This window comes from Gigantopelta aegis, chromosome 10, assembly GCF_016097555.1.
Source record: "Gigantopelta aegis isolate Gae_Host chromosome 10, Gae_host_genome, whole genome shotgun sequence".
NCBI classification, from domain to species: Eukaryota; Metazoa; Mollusca; class Gastropoda; order Neomphalida; family Peltospiridae; genus Gigantopelta; species Gigantopelta aegis.
Window position 1 is genome coordinate 49,484,624 of NC_054708.1, and position 8,581 is coordinate 49,493,204.

Here is an 8,581-nt window from a genome sequence, read left to right on the forward strand (position 1 = left end):
TTGATCAGCTGCTTCCTTGTAGTAGAGAAAAATATGTATTATTTTAATCATTGTGTGGTTGAAGTTTCAGGGCTCGACACCAAATTACGTTTGGAAACATCTAGTTATAATTTCATTTTGCCCAGATAGGCTTTAATTACTCCTGGAGGCTTTAATTTATAGCAATAGTTTTTTGTACTTTACACAAAACAAAGACATTGCTTCATTTTGTTATGTTGCCATAGTGACATTTGTTACATGTTTCAGTTTTGTACCTGTACCATATAGGGTACAATTTGTTTTCACATCTGCTGTTTGTTGTTGTAAAAAAATGTTTATATAAATTGTTTGGTCCTGAATACAATCTTCTGCACAGACATTACCAATATTATAGGAAGTTGTAGAAATCACATGACATCAAGATTATTCGTGTTTTGTATGGTAGTGTTCTATGTTAAACTGATAATTATTTTATTATGTATTTTTGCCCATTTTATATTCACAGTATTATAATTGTTTATATTCAGATATGTGATAGTGATGTTGAGATCAAATTGTACACCCTACTTGAGTACATATTCTGATGCATGCTCGGGTGAGAAAAAGTGATGTTCAATGTTGATCTCGTTATATACATTTGTAAGAGGATGACGCGACACATCATTAGTTCCAGTGCTTTACGTGGATATAGAAGACAACAGAAAACCCCTCAGCTGCCTCACTGGGGTACTGAAGTAGTACTTAAGCTTCTAGCTCTCCACCGGCCTTGGTGGCACAGTGGTTAAGCCATCGGACTACATGCTGGTAGAGGGGCGGGACGTAACTCAGTGGTACAGCGCTCGCTCAATGCGCAGTCGGTCTGGGATCGATCCCCATCGGTGGGCCCATTGGCCCATTTCTCGTCACAGCTATGTGCTGTCCTGTCTGCTAATCGGAAAGAGTAGCCCATGAAGTGGTGGCAGCGGGTTTCCTCTCTCAATATTTGTGTGGTCCTTATAACCGTAATTAAAATGTGTTGAGTGTGTCGTTAAATAAAACATTTCTTTCTTTACATGCTGGTAGGTACAGGGTTCACAGCCCGGTACCGGCTCCAACCCAGAGCAAGTTTTTAAGGGCTCAATGGGTAGGTGTAAAGCCACTACACCCTCTTCTCTCACTGACCACTAACAACTATCCCTCTGTCCTGGACAGACAGCCCAGATAGCTGAGGTGTGTGCCCAGGACAGCGTGCTTGAACCGTAATTGGATATAAGCACGAAAATAAGTTGAAATCAATCTAGCTCTCCCAGTTGGCACACCCAGAATAAAAAAAGACCTTAAATTCAACCGAGTTTAGTAGTCTTGTATGGGATGGTTGTGACATTACAGTTGGTAAGTTTGAAGAACGCTTGTTTTTGAAACATGGGAAGAATAATTTGGATGAAAAAAATTGCTAGAAGTGTCACGTTATTTCATGCATTGATACTAATTATAAAAAAATTTCAGAACAAAAAATATATACTGTAGATCCTGAAATAAACGCATCCCTAAATTAATGCGAGTGACAGTAGGCAGACTAAAATGCGACCTGAAATTAATCCGAGTGGCCTCCCTTTGAAATATTACCGGTACTTTCCTAACAACTCACTTCTGTGTACTTTTCGGTTAAATCCGATTTACAGACCTATCTGTGAACTGCGATTTTAAAGTCATAATGAAACAAAAATTTACTCAGTGGTATGCCGACAAAGTTGCAGCGAACTTAAACAGTAAAAACAAAGAAAGGGTTGACTTGAGGATTAGCCACTGATAGCGTGCTAAAAGTTAAAACTCATTTACGCATGATGAATCATGTCCTCTTTTGCCAGTTGTTTTTTTTCTAAATATATTAGAATTTTAATCTTTGTTTGTTTTGTTTTAATAGCGTGGGACACATAGATAAAACACAGAAATAAATGTGTTATATTATTAAAGCAAATAACACAAACTCCCATTTTTTTCAAATTAATATTACGATTACATTAAGGATCTACATTGGAAATATAAACATCGAAACCTGAATTTGGTCAAGGGCAGGTAACACAAACATTATCACACTTGTTCACAAGTGTAATATTATATTAAGTACTGCATATTGCAGGTGGCTTTGTTTTAGACCAGATTCCATTGTACAATGTGTGACCAAATGTGTTTCCTCAAATAATAAACTCCAGATCAGTGAAGGTGGGTCAAAGTTGCCTATCAGTACATGGATGTTTATCTCACAGCATGTTAATCAAGGCTAGCTCTGGGTGTATAGAACATTTCGCCAAATTATCCATTAGACTTCAAAAATTACAGAAACCTAGTCATTTTCTCACAAAATATCAATTATTACATGAAATTATTTCACCAAATTAAAATAAAATTCGCTAATTATTTGTTAAATTCGCAATTGGTGAATTTGGTGAGTGCCAAAGCTAGCCCCGTTAATTAACAAAAAATTATACCCATGTTATTTGTATATTTAATATTTTACATTCGTTATAATAATAAAAATAATATATACTTTATTGTGTGTTTTATTATTCAATATTGTATTCTTATAATCAAAATATAGTCGTACTTTTGTATTACGGTAACTGTTGTTTTATTTTCCTAAAATTTGGGTGTGTGATGTGCATGCATTTGTTATAAAAGTTTATATATTTAAAAAATGTGAAGTCATATTAATGTGCTATTGGTTTTTTGAAGTTACTAATATTTTCTTGATCCATGTATTACTAATTTCATTGGATGTGCAATATATTTTCTGCTCTGTATCTGTAACATATTCATAATATCTTTTTAAAAAAGTGCTAATTTAGAAAATGGTTAGTTGTTAAATCTGTCTTGTCAAGTATTCTGTCATTTTCAGTCTGTTAGAATAGATAAAAGGAAGTGTTAAATATATACATGTTGATAATATTTTATGTTTTATATCAAATATGATTTATATATATAACTGAGTGAAGTGTCAAATGTTATTACATGAGTCATGCTTGCAGGAAGAGTGTGACATGAAATATGAGCTAAAAATCATATTTGTCTGAAAACATTCTAAAAGTATTCAATTTATTATATAACTTCCATAAATATATTTTTATTCTATGGAATCCATCAAACCTTAACACTACACTAGTCTATTCAGCAATTTACAGTGTTCGAGATCAAACATTGTTGGCAGTATCCCAGTTGGATACTAAAATTTCAAAATCTGGTATCCCACTTGATAATTTAGTATCCCATTTAAATGAAATTCATAAATAACATTGTAACAAACTTGGACGACACTGTTCTCGTTCCCAGTCTAATGCTACACCGTAATCAAAATCGTGAAATTCGCAATCAAACGGAATCAGCAAAAAGATTTGCTGCATCTATTTTTGTGTAATACTGACATAAATTAATATTTAGCAGTAATCTATAAGTGTTTCTGACATTACTAATGATAAACCTACCTGTATCAATTTTTTGCAGATGTGGAATCAATATCTCAAATAAATTTTGAAGGGAGGAAACTTCCAACAAAAACAATAGCGACTTAGCAGTTCCCAGTCCATTGCTATGCCGCTATTGCTCCAGTGTAGCATTAGACTGGGTACGAGTAAGGGAAAATACTGTTACTTTACTTCACCAGTAAATTACGACTTTCATTGTTTCAGCGAAAAATAAAAATGCATGTTTAAAAAACCCAACAACAACATTATATGGTATCCCGATGGGATACTGGGTTCTTGAAGTCTGGTATCCAAACTTAAATTCTGGTATCCCCGGGATATTGGGATACAGTTAATCTCGAACACTGATATACATACAATTAATTTCAGATCTAGTTAACAATGGGTTATAGTCCAATTTTTTTAATGAAAGTGGGTTACAGAAAACAAAATTTGGGTTGGGGTTACACAATGGTCTAAACTGGTGGCTCTCATGCAGAATGCAGTGTAACAGCATGCAAAGTATCGGTCAAAATCATATTGTATGTTTTCATTAAAGAATACGGAAACTTTTGGACAAACAGTGGAAAAAACTAAAGCACTGTATAGATGATACAAATTTCAGAAATCTTTCATATCTGAATTTTTGTAGAATTTAATATAAATGTAACAGGTAACCAGGTTGTACATTAATCTCACAGATGAATATCTACCATTTATATCATGCAGAAATATGATGAGTTTCTCTTTTAAATAATGTGAAACAGTGTTGAAAAAATAATTATATATCTGTAATTTATATTATTATTATGTCATAAGGGACTCTTTGGGTTTCTAGCCATTGTGACATGTTTTGAAAAAAAATAGAACCTTTTTTAGTTTTAAAATTACAATACATGTATACTTAAAACAATTTATTACTTAGAATATAAAAGTGTATATTCAGTGTATTTTAGAGGTCATCTTTATATTTTTAGTAGCTTGTTGAGGATTTTTGCTTCCAAATTTTTTATATACATGTATAACAATTTATTTTCACATTCAGTCAACAAACAAAACAGAAATAATTGAGTCCTGGAATTCTGAATGTATTTAGCACTATAATGCTTTAGGCCCTACATTTGAACCTTTTTAATATGTTTTATTAACCAGATGTACTACACAAGTGTATGAATTCATTGTTTAATTCAATGGCTACAAACTCAAGATAGTCCCATGGATGTTAAATTATATGATACATACGTCACTGTCTTGACTTTGAATAATGTTGTTTAATTCAGTCTTTGTTTTATTGACTTGTTTTGTTTTATTAAAAATTACATTTTGAACAACAATGTTATTGTGAGTTTTTTGTAATACAAATGTACTAGTACATATTATGAAACACGTTTATCAGTTTTCTCATCCTAGCACTTGGAAGGCACTCAAAACTATAATGTGTGCGAAATTGGTACCTCTGGGTCAACTTAGGTTCCTACTCCGAATAGGCACTATTGATTTTTCTACATCAGGTATGTTCTTGGTTGTACTAACGTATGCAGAAGTTCAATAGGGAAGGGTCACCACCCAGACCCCTCAAAGCCAGACTTTGTGAACCAGAATTCCCTCAAAATTGCAGGTTTTTAATTATCAGTAAAAAAAACACCCAACCACCTTTGAAAGCTGATACCCATTAAAAATATGGATTAAAAAGATGATACCTATTTTAACTTGCTGGGGGGGGGGGGGGGGGGGGGACAAATACCTTTATTTTGCTCTACCCTAAGATGATGTGTGAGGTGTGACAATCCTTAAAATATTGAAATATATTTGTAAATCAAATATTAAATTTTTCTCTTGAAGGATTTACTATAAAGTATTCTGATATGAAATATTTCCTGCTCAAAGCATAATATGGACATACTAAAAGAAAATGATATTCATCTTCCACTTGATTGAGATTACACTTTAAACAGATAGTTTCATTTCTTTCTCTTACTGGATTATATCTGCTTTTATGTACTTTTAATTTATGTGACAAACACCTACATTTAGAAAACATTCTAAAGAGATCCATATATTGTCACAAATATAATATATACTTTATAATTTAATTTATTGATTTCCACCCAAAATATAAAGTATTAAAGGAATAGCCCAATTGTTTTTAAAAAGAAATCTGCCAGTTTAAATTGAATATAAATGTACATGTATTGTAATTTGTACACATGTAGCGCATGATTCATTTGTTTTAAAAGTAGTCATCTTGGTCATGTAGCCTCAATAACTGAATAAATGTCTTGTCTTGTAAATCAAATATAAATTTTTTCTAGAACACTAATTTTTATGATAAAATGTATATGGACCCTCTCACACACACACACACACGCACACACACGGAGTCTACAACATTAATAAATAGAGAATAATACATGAGTGGCCATTAGATACCATTTATCTCACAACAAGTTCTTTTAAAATATATCTAATGAGCAAAAGTCAGTTTGATATGTTTTTAAACGAGTTGTGAGATAAATGGTATCTAACGGACATGAATGTATTATTCTATTTCTTACATATCCTCAAAAACCAGGTTTTAAGAAAAAAATTAACATCTTTTTCGACTAAAAGTTATTTACAGCTGTTGCACTTGTAGCTAAATTACGCATCACAGAAACATGATTGTCAGGTTAACTATACTACTCAAAAGAATTTAAGGGTCAAAAATGTATAACCAAATAAGTTTCAGAGTGTATTAGATTGATGATGTAAACTACACCAAAATTTTCATTTATTGTTCCATATTTACAAAAAACCACAAATAAACGTCACTGTTTACAAGAAAGTCACATGACATGCTGTCAAAGTTGAAGGTTGTCAAACATGGATTTTACACATTAGAACATTCGTTTAATACTGTGTGAATCCACCCCTGGCGCGAATACACTCGACATATCGTTGCCTTATGCTGTTGATCAGACGTCTGAAGAACTCTTGGGGAATAGCCTGCCACTCTGCCATAAGAAGTTGACCCAGATCATAAAGGTTGGCAGGAGGGGCATGGTTATCCCGAACTCTCCTGCCTAATTCGTCCCAGGCGTACTCTATTGGGGCCAAGTCAGGCGAATATGCTGGCCAATCCATCCTGGCGATACCTTGTTGTCTGAGAAAGTCCGTTACCACCCTAGCGCGGTGGGGTCTGGCATTGTCATCCTGCAGAACTGCCCCGCCGCCAATCTGCTGAAGGCCTGGGAGAACCAACGGCCGGATAATCTCATTCAGATAGCGGATTCCATTCAGATTGCCATCCACCACATAGAGGGGGGTCCTGTGGTGGATAGATATGCCACCCCACACCATGACGCTGCCACCACCGAACCGGTGACGTTGTCTAACGTCAACGTCAGCGAAGGCTCCCCAGGACGTCTGCAGACACGAACCCGACCGTTGTTGAACTGGAGACTAAACCTGGACTCATCAGTGAACATCACTCGACCCCACTGAACACGTTGCCACCGCAGATGAAGCGTGCACCAGTGACGTCTGGCCGTTCTGTGACGTGGTAGGAGTGGTGGTCGAACAGCCTGGCGACGGCAGCGTAGATTATTGGCTCTCAGACGATTGCGTATGGTTTGATCAGACACTCGAGTTCCAGTCGCAGTCTGCAGATTTTCACGTAATCGGCGTGCAGTGGTTGTGCGTTGACGTAGAGCCATATTGGTGATGTAGCGGTCCTCTCTATTTGTAGTGCTTCGGGGTCTTCCCGAACGTGGACGATTTCGAACAGAATTCGTTGCTTGGTACCGTTGCCACAGTCGGCCAACGACACTCTGACTGACACCAAGTCTCAGAGCAACATTTCTTTGCGTATTGCCATCCTGAAGCCAAGCAATAGCCTTTCCTCGATCTTCGATAGTCAGTTGAAGTCGTACCATTGTCGAATTTGGAGTGTGCACCGTACACGATCGCAAGCTCCAATTATACGGAAATTCAGCATTGGGAACATGGAATACACGTGCAAAGCGTGCAAATGAAGCGCTTTGTGAAAAAGCAAGTTATGGGCACTTAGCAGACCTTTCGCTTTCGCCCTAATTTACGTGCAAATGTAAGCATGTTTTCGCCATTAGAACTAGTCGACAGTGTCAATGACAGTGGATTTTAATTCATTTATGGGTTGCTTAGACCCACTTTCGTCAAAATGGAACAATACCATGCGTGACATTATGGTCTAGCTAGTATAATTGACATTCAGAAAATAATGTCGAAAATATCGTCTGACCCTTAAATTCTTTTGAGTAGTATACATGTCAGTGTAATCTATTTCCACTGTGTTGTTTTTCATTGGATGCATGGCACTGGAACCTGGTCATTACCTAGGAGCAGCCAGTAGTATGTCTTGAAATTGTTAGCACACGTATGTGTGTTAACAAGTTACGTGTAACCAAAAATAATGCATGGTGTATCACAAACAGGTGTGTAAGAAATTTCTTTAACCACTAAAACTGGATTAATATCAAGTATCCCTTCAATTTAATATTTATAGGGGGGGGGGGGGTCTTCTTTTTAAAACTATAATTATTTGTTACAAGCCTTCCACATTTGTGTAGCGTCAATAACGCCCACATATATGCGCATCGCGTCAAAAAACCCACACACAACACAACACCTAATCGTATTAAAAGTAACACTGCTACATGCCATTAGGCCTATGGATGTAACCAACTATAGATACACCTACCACTGTAGGCCAAGTGCTAAGCGCACACTGAGTAAGAAAGAAACACACTCTTAATTTCTACATCTATTTCGGACTACGACCATTACTGTTTCCAATCACTTCTCATCACTCACAAAGCACTGGTGGCTATTTCCGTGTGTTTTATAATCCATTGATTGAATGCCCCAAATACAGGTATTTTTTGCACCTTTGTGATTAATCTTAATATTTTGTTTTGGCATTGTTTTCTCAGTAAAAATAAATTTCGTCTGGTTATAATATTTTAACATTAAATCATCATCAAGATGAGGTTTCTGTGCAAGAGCCTTCAAGAGGCAAAAAATCGCTTTTTGAGCGACCGAAAAAAGTGACGGTGACGCACTGTTGACATACATTGATAGCTGAGGGGTGTAAAGGGTACTTCACTGAAAATTATTTTCGCTGTCGACGCGCTGCTTTAATAGGTCAT